Consider the following 12,698-nt stretch of genomic DNA (forward strand, 5'->3'; position numbering starts at 1 on the left):
GGAACCCCAGTGATAACCTTGGAGGCAAAAAAAAAAAAGGTGGAATTACCAGTTCAAGCACAGAAAGTCACAATAGTACATTTTAATACATTTTTTATTAGTGACTTAATATTTATTTAGAAAATTATGAGGTAACAGGGGAATAATTGCTCACTATTCCAGAGTTCTGTGTCTCCATTCCCTCCATTGAAAACTGCAGTAGTTTTCCCAAGATTACAGATATGGTTTGACTATTATTCTTTTTTAAATTTTTTATTGGGGGATTAATGGTCTAAAGTTGACAGTAAAATACAATAGTTTGTACATGCATAATATTTCTCCACATAACAAATCAACCCCCACTAGATGCCCTGTCCATGTTACAGGACCTGAATCACCCTCCCCCCACCCCCCACTTCAGAGTCTTCTCCTTTGGTGCAATAGGCCAACTACAGTCGAAGTTCTACTTAGTGTTTTCTCTTCTGATCTTTTTTTCAACTTCTGTCTATGAGTGAGATCATCCAATATTTACCCTACTGTTTCTGACTTATCTCACTTAATATGATTCCTTCAAACGTCATCCACGATGGGATGAAGAATGTGAATTAACCATTTTTAATACCTGGGTAGTACTCCATTGTGTATATATACCAGAACTTACTCAGCCACTCATTCATTGTTGAACACCTGGGTTGCTTTCAGATTTTGGCTATTGCAAATTGTGCTGCTATGAACATAGGAATATACAAGTCTTTTTGGATGGGTGTGTTTCATTCCTTAGGTTATATACCCAGGAGAAGAGTTGCAGGGTCATAAGGCAGGTTCACTTCTAGTCTTCTGAGAGTTCTCCATTTTGTTGTCAACAGAAGTTTGGTCAGTTAACAGTCCCATGACTATTATTCTTATAATTATCTATCTATATTTATATGTACGTATCCATTTTTTCTATAATCCTACCTTTTCTTCCTTCCTAAATCATACTTACACCTATTACTACTTGTGAGTGTTCTAATATTTTTTTCCTCTTTTCTCTCTGGGTCCTGATGGAATTGGAGTTCAGAGCCCTCTGGTCATCTTCCACTAATATGTATCCCCTCTGGGAGTATAGACAAAAATTAATTTTGGGTGGTAGAAGGTGGGAATTCTGGCGTCTACAATTGCTTCTTCATTGCATATGGACATTGGCAGGTTGACCCATACTCCCAGCTTTAGAGATGTGAGGTTCTAGGACACATTACTGAAGTAATTTGCCCAGGGAATTCAGGATGGAATCATACTAACATCTGCTACTTTGATAGCTGAAAGGCAATAAGATATAAAACTGGGTGAAACAATAAAACTGAACCATAAAAAGGAACCAAAAAGTAAAAATAGACCAGATGAGAATAAGGATCATAAGGTGGAGAGAAGGTAAGAAGTCTATTTTAGGTATATTTCTTGGGGCCCAAGACTTTCATAAAATTTATTTGAGCTTGATATCAGGTGGACTAAAAGTATTGTTTTGGAAGATGTAGTCAGAATTGAGAATAGAGCTAGAAAGCTGGATGATGGCAGAGAGTAGCTCCCAAACTTAAGGAAATTATATAAAAGTTATGTATTTATATTTACCCCATTGATCTGACCCAGGGCTTATATTTATTTACATTTAGCATAGGAGTCAATGATTAGACTTAGACCTAATAATCTCAACAAGCAAGCAAAAAGACCTAGAGAAGACATCATAAAATTGTGTAATCAAATATTTACACTTAGGTCCAGTCTCCTTTCATACTCCCTACTTCCCTTTTTTTTTTTCTTTTTTTTTTTTTTTGCTCACTCTATCTACTTAACTAACTTCACAAAAGATAGTGAGATATACCTTCTTATTTTTTTTCTTTTTATTGCAGGGGAGAGCGCGAACGCAGTCCCCCACTACCACAAATTATGCAGTCGAGTTTCCCACATTTGGGGAAATGGCAGGGGTCAGCACATCCGGAGTGCAATGGATAAGCCTCGCCCTGGGAAAACCACCTTCGTGATCATGGTATCTCCGCTGCCAGGTAAGTATGAGATATACCTTCTAATCTCTTCTGAAAGCATCACTGGCACTCATATTTGATAGATAAATAAATTTAAAACCAATCTTATTCATAATATGAATTATTTTTATTTCCTATTACAGAAAGCAGGTTTTGAAATAGTGTCCCTAAGAGCAATTTTTGAGTCAATTGAATGAAGATAAGCCAGAAAACTATCAATATTTGAAATATTTTTCATGAAGTTACTACTTCATCACAGCAAATACTTTTGCCTCAACAATCTTATCTTAATAAATTCAAGTGAAAATGTGAACTCGGTTAATTTTCCAGCTATTTCAGTCTTTTCTCTTCTGCACTTTGTTCTTAATTAGCCTCTTGACATGCCTGCCGTTTAGGGCATATATTCTCCAGCCTTTGTTCCTGACATACTGACTGGGCAGTCTATGCTCTGCTTCTGACAGGAAAATTTAAACATTGAAAATGTGCACTTTTGTCTGTAGACAAATATCACACATGATTTGGTATTTCCTTTAGGGGTTAAAGGGGTTAAAGGAGAAAAGTGACTCTGAAAATTTGATACCAAAAAAAAAAAAGGCATCCCTCATGCATATTACCCTAGAAGTAATTACCATATTGAAAAGTTTGCTTTTCTGATGCCTGCTCATTTTTCTGTTATTTCACACGTTGTTATCTGACCAAAATATATTTATTGCAATACCAAAAAATGAGCAATCAACCCTGACAGCTTAAACAGTTTTCTTCTATTATATGCCAGAAATTCAGCAAAATATGCATTACTTTCCCACACAGAAATGACCTCTATAAACTCAAAATAGCAATCTTCCATTTTAATGACAACTGCAGTGTTTAAAGCACAAACATTTGATAGAAAATTTTGAACTCACAACAGGAAACCAAAGTCACAGGTTATAGAAATTTCTGTGACAGAATAATTAATTTGAAAAATCAGATACCAGGTGTGCACATTAGAATGATTATGATTCATTGCAAATATTTACACTGACATACCATTTGCAGTCCTCCACCAAAAAGAGGATAGTTAAATCTTATTAAAACTATCTTATGCAAAATAAAATAAAGCTCTAAGTTTTCTAGTGCTTAAGAAAATTTTGCATGCCTGAGTCTCCAAAGATCCAGGTTCAATTCCCCTGCACCACCATAAGCCAGAGATGCAGTGTTCTGTTTATAAAAGAATACCAGTCTGATCTCACATTATTTGGGGCACACATGGTTATGCACTCATATTATGAAGTACAAAGACCCAGGTTCAAACCCCTGTTCCCCACCTGCAAGAGGAAACTTCATGAGTAAGACAAGCAGGGAAACAGGTGTCTCTCCACTCTTTCCCTCTCTCTGTCCTCCTAATTCTCTCTCAACTTCTCTCTGTCTCTATCCAATAATAAATAAATATACATATATTCAAAATAGACACTTCTTTATATAAAAAAGATTTTGCAGGGAAACTGTTTTCTACTGCTATGACCAAAAAAAAAAAAAAAAAAAAAAGGAAAGCACATCAGTCATGATCATAACTCCCTCCAAGAGAAAAAATGTGACAAGAAACGTGGCCAGAGGATTAAAAAAAAAAACCCTAATTTTAGATTATAAGTGTTCACTTTCACTGAGATTTAGATGACTAATATAATTTTTGGATAGTTTGGTTTCTCTGAAAGACAAAGTGAATTAAAATACTGATCTTTCCTAGTTAACAGTACTTTTATAAACAGGAAAGTGTCAGGGGCCAAGGAGTAGTTCACTCAATAGAGATCAAACCTTTCCACACACAAGACCACAAGACCCTGGGTTCTAATCCCTGCATTACCTGGGAACATTATGAATAACACAGAGGTATTTCCATGGTCATGTAGTGACCATGTGGAGTATCATGTCTCTTTTGTCTGTCTACAACTAACTCACCTAACACTCCAGGAAAGAAAACTGAGGAGGCAACTCCTTGGTATTGTGCAAGCACCGAGTCCTGAATTCATTCCGAGCGTCACGATGAAAGGAAAAAAGCATGAGAATATATATATATATATAGTACTTCTGTATTATAATGAAGTTATGTATACATATTGTCACAGCAGAGAGCAATATTTAACAATAATCAATTTTAAAAGTCTGACTAGTAAAATTGTATATTTCAGTAATTCTTAGAAATCAGTACCTCAGCTTTCTAGCCCTTTTTCCAGCCATGACACCATCTCCCCAGACAATAACTGAGGTCCACCTGCATATCAGATGTCAGGCTCAGGAAAAAACTAGTATGGCCATGGGTCCTTTGGAATATACCTGAAATAGGCCTACTAGCTATCTCCAAAATTGAGATTCCCCCTCTCAATTTCTCTCTGTCCTATCCAATTAAAAAACAAAAAGGAAAAAAAATAGGCCACCAGGAGCCATGGATTTATAGTGCCTACACCAAACCCCATCTATAACCCTGAAAGCAAAATAAATAAATAAACAAATAAATGTAAAACAATGTCTCAAACTACGTATGTGTAATCTCCCTTAAAATCTACCCTTTCCTATATGACTTCCCCAACAGCAACTCTGGGCACAAAAGCAGAAATGTCTGCTCACCTTGAGCCAAAAGCAGACAAACTAGTTGAGCATCAAAGACCAGTTGAGCTTAGATAGAGAAGTTGTAGCCTGGGAGATTCTGAGATATCTGTTGCTTTGGATCCCTCCTCCAAACGATGAGTTGAACAATTATAACGAATTGCTGTGTTACTTATTTCCAGAAAAGAAGAATGAGTTTGAGAGTTAAAGAAGAAATCAAACCAGATTCTAAAAGCAGTCATTCTCAAATTTGTATACTTTCCCTTTATAAATACACTGAAAAGCACAAAGACTCTCTCCAAATGTGTGATACTAATGCAATATCTTTGAAACACATTGGTTTTTCTTCACTCCCATTTAAAAATTGGGTTAGACAGGCTTCAGAAAAACAAAGAATTTGGTGAGCATACCCTAGAATTTAAAGGAAATAGGAGTGGGGGTGGAGAGAATAGGGAGGTTAATCAGGCTTCGGCTAGAAAAGTTCTAAGATATAGGAACAGGTAGGAGGGCTTGTGGAGGAAGTGTAAAATGGAAAGTTTGTACTTGAAGAATTTGTATTTATTAAGTAGTTTTTCAACTGCCAATTTACTTTCAATGAGTAACTCAAATCAAAAGATCCAGGTTTGGTAGATCTTATTCAAAATACAAAATTAAATTAAATAAAAAAAATAAAACTTCTCAGAAAGAAAGATCAGGGTTGAAAGGTCACAGAAATCACTGAAAAAATGTTAACAGAATATTGGAAAGGTGAATAATAAGCTGGAGGGGAGCCAAGATGATGACTTAGAGGCAGCTGATGGCATGAGCTCCAACAAGCAGGAGCTTGTGAACTAGGATTCCCTGGATAGGGTAGGCGACTGGGCCTTCAGGAAGAGGGTGAATAAGGAGTCCTAAATTGTTGGTCTGCTTCTAAATTCTGCTTCTAATACCCCTTCTGTTGCATTGCTTGTGGTCTATTTACATAATCATTGTTTTCATTGGTTTAATCCCCACTTGTTCGAGCGCTATTTTCCTTCTCCCCACCCTCTATCCTACATACATCCTCTTCTGACCTGACACTTTTGCCTCAGGAGATATATAGGACAGAATTGTGATTAGAGATTACATTGTTGAACTGCATCCCTGCTCGTCAATAAAGATTGAACTGCATTCCCAGCTCAGCCATGAGTCCCTGGTCATCTCTCTACCACCCGTGAAGCTAGCCCAGCCCAGCATATGGCGCCCGGAACAGGGACACACAAGCAGCAGACCTAAGAAGACCAGATAAGTAAAGCCACTTGGCTACCCATCTGTCATGGCCTGCCTTTCTACTTATGAAGAGGTTTCCCAAAGCCTCTACTCTTTCTTCATGAGACAGTTTCTCTGTCTCTGGAATATTTTGCTCTGGGCCACACTTTGGTTCCCAGACCAGGAACTTTGGTTCCTTATGACTGTGATCATAGAGCTTGGGAGATGCGCGAAAATTTCTCCTTGGACTTTCTGGACTCCCTCTCCAATGTTTCCCGAGGAGAAGGATTACATTTGCTCCGGGCCACACTTTGGTTTCTTATGACTCTGATCTTAGAGCTTGGGAGATGCACAGAGATTTTCCCCTGGGACTTTCTGGACTTCCTCTCACATGTTTCCCACGAAGAAAGACTACTCTAAATTGAAAAGCATTCTCCAGTACCCTGGCAGTTTCCAAGAATGGAGACATGAGGTTAGTTCTACCCTCCTGATTTGATTCTTTCTTCTATGGGAAGACGCTTTTAAAGATGGATGCCTACAATCCTGCAGGAACCGTCAGAAGCACCCTAAATGGAATTTTGAGGAGTTTTTTGGACTAGGACACCCTCTGGGGACTCATGATGCTACATGGTGAGATCTGGATAATCTGGTTCAAGGTGAAAGAAGCAAAAACTGCCTACCACTTTTCTCTCGATTCCCCCCTCATTGTTCTCTCTGAATATCTTAAGTTTGCTGTCTGCTTTCAGTTGTGTTTCGTAAGAAAGTAATTTTAATGACTTAATTTTTGTATGACCCATTTTGCTGTGAGTATTCTGAAATTTAATTGACTTAAAAAATGCTGGACACAGCCATGATTTCTAGAGACATCCAGAAACAGTCCAAAACTTGTTTTTTTGTTTTTTCTCTTTTGATTTTTTACATCTTGGAAATGTTTAATCCTGAAAACTATATGAGTATAGCGGGGTAGATAACACAATGATTATGCTAATGATTCTCAAGCTTGAGGCTTCTAACCATGGTTCTTCTATTGAGCTTATGCTGTTTAAACAGCCTTAAAAAGTTTGGTTTCACAAGTAAGTGAATTGCAGCTGTTGTCTTTGCATGAAAAATCATCTGCTCAAATGGAACCCCCAGAAATCCATTTGGACCCCTGTTCTCTGACATCACCCACAAAATGGCATGACTACAACACACTTCCCAAAACCAATGATGTGACCTCGCAAGACCTGAAGAAACAGATTCACAGACTCCAAAGCTCACTCTCCACAGAAAAGTGGAATTCCGGTGGCTAATCTTCCCCATCGAGAGAGACATGCAGCATTTCATCCTCTGGCATTTCTTCCATGGTCATCTTCTTTGGACTGACACTTCTATTGGACTTATTGAAATACCTCTTGGACACTTTACACAACTTTACAGCAGTTTCCCTTTACACTGCTGGGTTTCTCAAAGACTGACTGCAGCAGTCCATGGACTTCACAGCCATCAGCCTTGAGACTCTATAGGGCACATCCCCTAGCCTGCAGGCCATGCCCTCAGAGGTAGGAACCCCTCCTCCTTACTAGGTCATGCCCACAGAGGCAGGAAACGCCCTTTGAGGCAAGAAATGCCCACAGAGGCAGGAAATGCCCTTTGAGGCAATAGATGCCCCCAGAGGCAAGAAATGCTCTTTTGCCTGCTAGGACTTGCCCTTTGAGTCAGGAAATGCCACCCTCAGGCCTCCCTTGGCATCACACTGGTTCTTGCTGCTCTCCTATTTATTCCTCCATGTCTTGTCCCAGTTCTTTTGAAAATGCCTGTAAGATATAGGTTTCTGTTCACCCCACACTCCTGATACTATGGTCAATAGTTAAAAAGAAAGGAGGAAATGTTTGTCTGCTTCTAAATTCTGCTTCTAATACCCCTTCTGTTGCATTGCTTGTGGTCTATTTACATAATCATTGTTTTCATTGGTTTAATCTCCACTGGTTTGAGTGCTATTTTCCTTCTCCCCACCCCCTATCCTACGTACATCCTCTTCTGACCTGACACTTTTGCCTCAGGAGATATATAGGACAGAATTGTGATTAGATATTAGATTGTCAAACTGCATCCCCACTCATCAATAAAGATTGAACTGCATTCCCAGCTCAGCCATGAGTCCCTGGTCATCTCTCTCCTGCTCGCAAAGCTAGACCAGCAACTGGCACCCCGAACTGGGACCAGCACTAAGTGTGACACCAAGGAGAGGTCCTATAGCTCACTCTTGGGTTAGAAAAAGGAGGCAAAGAGCAAAAATAAAGGAAAACTTTTGATGATTTCTGAAGCTCACACCTCCCCCTCCTCCCAGAATTAACCCCCAGGGGCTAGACAGTCATTCCTAGCAGGCTTCCTGCTGAGCAATTTTCTTTACCAAGATTCCTGGCTCACCAGGAGTGTCATTTTAATCCTTTTACTTTTTGTTTTCATTCTCTTTTTTTTCTAAATGACTGGAGCTTTATTTGAGTGACAAAATATCTGACCAATCAGAGCCTCTCCCCTTCCTGGGAAAGACTACCTGTTTTTTTTTTTTTTTTTTTTTTGGATACTTCTTATAATTGGCTGTCTTTGCTCAGGCTACCTGAGACAATCTGGAGCCTTCCAATCCACAGAATGACTGAATGTTAGGGTTTTTTTTTTTAACTCTATTCTATTTTATTATTACTAATATATATATATATATATATATATATATATATATATATACATTTCCCTTTTCCCCCTCCTTTTTCAGGTTGACCAAAAATAGTTATTTTTTTTTTCCATTGCTAGGTGAGTGGGTGTCCTATCCATTGTGAGAAGAACTACTTTCATTCTACCTCTTCCCTCCACTCTCCTTTACCCCCACTCCTAGTTAATTAAAAAAAAAAAAAACTCTTTCCTATCACTGTTCTTATTACTATCACATCCCCTTCCCTGATAGCTTTTCTATTCTTTCAACTGCTGGGAGTTTGGACCCAAACTTATTGTGCTATACAGAAGGTTGAAGGCCTGGCTTCTTTAATTGCTTGCCTGCTGAACATGGGACTTAACAGGTTGATCCATACTCCCAGCCTGTCTCTCTCTTTCCCTAGTAGGGTGGGGCTCTGGGGAAGCAGAGCTCCAGGACATATTGGTGGGGTTGTCTGTCCAGGGAAGTCTGGTTGGCATCATGCTAGCACGTGAAACCTGGTAGTTGAAAAGAGAGTTAGCATACAAAGCCAAACAAGTTGTTGAGCAATCATGGACCTAAGAGCTGAAATAGTGGAAGTCAATAGATGAAGATGAAGAGTTGAGGATTCTTCCATTTTTTAGATAGCTAGTAGGCATATTTTAGTCAAATTCCAAAGGGCCTGTGGCTATACTAGTTTTTTTTGTTTGTTTGTTTGTTTTTCTTTTTTTCCCCTGAGCCTGAAATATGATATGCCACTGGATCCAAGTTACTCTCTGGGGAGATGATGTCATGGTTGGAAAAAAGGACCAGAAAGCTAGATCAGGGAACAGAGTAGCTCCCTAATATGGGAAAAGTGTATAAATATTGTTGACTGTAAACCCCATCAATTTGATGTGAGCTGGGGCCCATAATCAGCTTAGGAGTCTATGTGACCTCTGCATCCCTGTAAATCTGAGCTCACATTCTGTGGTCATGAATAGGAATATTCCATGCAGCCCCAATATTGACTTCCACTACCTTTATAGAGCCTATATTTTCCCCAGTCCTGGCATCTCTGGGATGGGGCTCACTTTCCTGCATGCTTCTCTCAAGTCATACCAAATAGTATTGCATCCGTCGATCCCAACCTAGTCAATGCAACAAGGACCACCTAAGAATGCTTCACTTCAGACTGTGTCCAGAGATGTCAGGCATGGAATGTCAACCCTTCACCCTCATTACTTGGGTAAGACCTTTCCTTTCATGGTATTTTCTAACTGCATTCCAGGAGGCTCACTTCCTAACAAAATCCTAAAACCTAGATATAGACGAGGTCCCATAAGACAGAGCACATGTTCATATGTATCCATAAATTAGGGCAAAATATATACCTGAAAACAAAAATACACAATAGTCTATAGTGAGTCTGTAACAAGTTCATAATGAAATAGTGTCTACCTAGACTTAGATACCCTCCTCTCTTACTTAATATTACAATTCTTTCACTCAATCCAAAGCTAACTTTATCAAAGCAAGGACTGCAAAAGCTGAATAAGGGCAAGAGACTGGCATACTTGAACGATGATGCTTTAGTCACTATCAGGCCATTCCATCAGCTGGGGCCCTTATCATGGATTCCTGAGTTTCCCAAACAGACTTGATGGGCCAAGACCTTGAATAAATCCCTCTCTCCATTGTTACTGGCCATTTATATCAGGAACAACACAACAGACCATTTTGTGGGCCCCCATAAGACCTTTCCCTCAACTTGGATTAAAAATGGTAGAGAATGTTCCATCCTCTGAAGGGAGGATGGACAACATACTCAATGCTACACCTGAGGAAGGTGAGTCAATATTGGAGCATCTTGGAGTGTTCCTACTCATGACCACAGAACATGAGCTCAGATCAAGAGGGATACAGAGCTCACACAGGATCCTAAGCTGAATATGGGCACCAGATCACATCAAATCAATGGGGTTTACAGTCACCCATATTAGGGAGCTACTCTCTTCACTGATTCATCTTTCAGGTCCTTTTTCCAACCATGGCATCATCTCCCCAGACAATATCTTAGATCCATCAGCGTATCAGATTTTAGGCTCTGGAGAAATAAGAAAAAGGAAAAAAAAAAAACTAGTATAGCCACAGGCCCTTTAGAATTTAACTAAAATATGCCTACTAGCTATCTACAAAATGGAGGACTCCCCAACTCTTCATCTGCACTATTTCAGCCCTTAGTGCCATGATTGCTCAACAACTTGTTTGGCTTTGTATGCTAACTCTCTTTTCAACCACTAGGTTCAAGATGCTAACATAATGCCAGTCAGACTTCCCTGGACAGACAGCCCCACCAATATGCCCTGGAACTCTGCTTCCCCAGAGCCTTTCTCCACTAGGGAAAGAGAGAGACAGGCTGGGAATATGGATCGACCTGTCAACACTCATGTTCAGTGGGCAAGCAATTACAGAAGCCAGACATTCTACCTTCTGCATCCCACAATGATCTTGAGTCCATACTCCCAGAGGGCTAAAGAATAGGAAAGATTCCCCACACCTATGGACGTCTAAACTTTGATAAGGGGGCCCAAAGCATTAAATGGAAGAAGGAGGCTCTCTTCAATAAATGGTGCTGGGAAAACTGGGTTGAAACATGCAGAAGAATGAAATTGAACCACTTTATCTTGCCAGAAACAAAAATCAACTCCAAATGGATCAAAGACCTAGATGTCAGACCAGAAACAATCAAATACTTAGAGGAAAACATTGGTAAAACAAGTTCCCACATATACCTCAAGGACATCTTTGATGAATCAAACCCAATTGCAAGGAAGACTAAAGCAGAAACAAACCAATGGGACTACATCAAATTGAAAAGCTTCTGCACATCCAAAGAAACTATTAAACAAACAGAGAGACCCCTCACAGAATGGGAGAAGATCTTCACAGGCCAGACATCAGACAAGAAACTAATCACCAAAATATATAAAGAGCTCAGCAAACTTAGCACCAAAAAAGCAAATGACCCCATCAAAAAATGGGCAGAGGATATGAACAAAACATTCACTTCAGAGGAGATCCAAAAGGCTAACAAACATATGAAAAACTGCTCTAGGTCACTGATTGTCAGAGAAATGCAAATTAAGAAAACACTAAGATACCACCTCACTCCTGTAAGAATGGCATACATCAAAAAGGACAGTAGCAACAAATGCTGGAGAGGATGTGGGGACAGAGGAACCCTTTTACATTGCTGGTGGGAATGTAAATTGGTACAGTCTCTGTGGAGAGCAGTCTGGAAAACTCTCACAAGGCTAGACATGGACCTTCCATATGATCCAGTAATTCCTCTCCAGGGGATATACCCCAAGGACTCCATAACACCCAACCAAAAAGAGGTATGTACTCCTATGTTCATAGCAGCACAATTCATAATAGCTAAAACCTGGAAGCAACCCATGTGCCCAACGACAGATGAGTGGCTGAGAAAGCTGTGGTATATATACACAATGGAATACTATGCAGCTATCAAGAATAATGAACCCACCTTCTCTGATCCATCTTGGACAGAGCTAGAAGGAATTATGTTAAGTGAGCTAAGTCAGAAGGATAAAGATGAGTATGGGATGATCCCTCTCATCAAAAGAAGTTGAGAAAGAAGATCTGAAAGGGAAACTAAAAGCAGGACCTGACCAAATTGTAAGTAGAGCACCAAAGTAAAAACCCTGTGGTGAGGGGTAGACATGCAGCTTCCTGGGCCAGTGGGGGGTGAGAGTGGGTGGGAGGGATGGGTCACAGTCTTTTGGTGGTGGGAATGGTGTTTATGTACGCTCCTAGCAAAATGTAGACATATAAATCACTAGTTAATTAATATGAGGGGGAAAATCAATTGTATGTCTCAAAGTTTTTCAAAACACAAACTGAATCTTTTTAATATATAGGCTGTGTATTTGATATGCAGACTCTCTCAAAAGCCTAGACCAAGTAGATTAGAAGCATCCAATAGCACAGCTATATACAAGATACTGGGTACTGTACAGCAAACCATAACAAAAGGACTTTTCAAAGTTAACCCAATTACCAAATAATGTGATGATAACAGTAACTATCGATTGCCTTTTTGAACTCTAAGACAGCAGGAACCTCACATCTCCACTATAGAGCCCCTACTTTCCCCAGTCCTGGAACCCTTGGAGAGGGCCTACTTTCCCGTATGCCTCTCCCAATCCATATCAAATAAT

At 39.5% G+C, this 12,698-nt stretch overlaps 1 non-coding gene across 1 annotated transcript; it reads right to left on the reverse strand.

Annotated features, from left to right (window-relative positions):
- Positions 1-1,862: 1,862 nt before the first annotated feature.
- Positions 1,863-2,026, reverse strand: LOC132542490 (U1 spliceosomal RNA). The gene has a single exon (XR_009553503.1). It is a non-coding gene; the product is annotated as a U1 spliceosomal RNA (small nuclear RNA).
- Between the last annotated feature and the right edge of the window lie 10,672 nt (positions 2,027-12,698).

This window comes from Erinaceus europaeus, chromosome 1 (genome assembly GCF_950295315.1).
Source record: "Erinaceus europaeus chromosome 1, mEriEur2.1, whole genome shotgun sequence".
Classification (NCBI taxonomy): Eukaryota; Metazoa; Chordata; class Mammalia; order Eulipotyphla; family Erinaceidae; genus Erinaceus; species Erinaceus europaeus.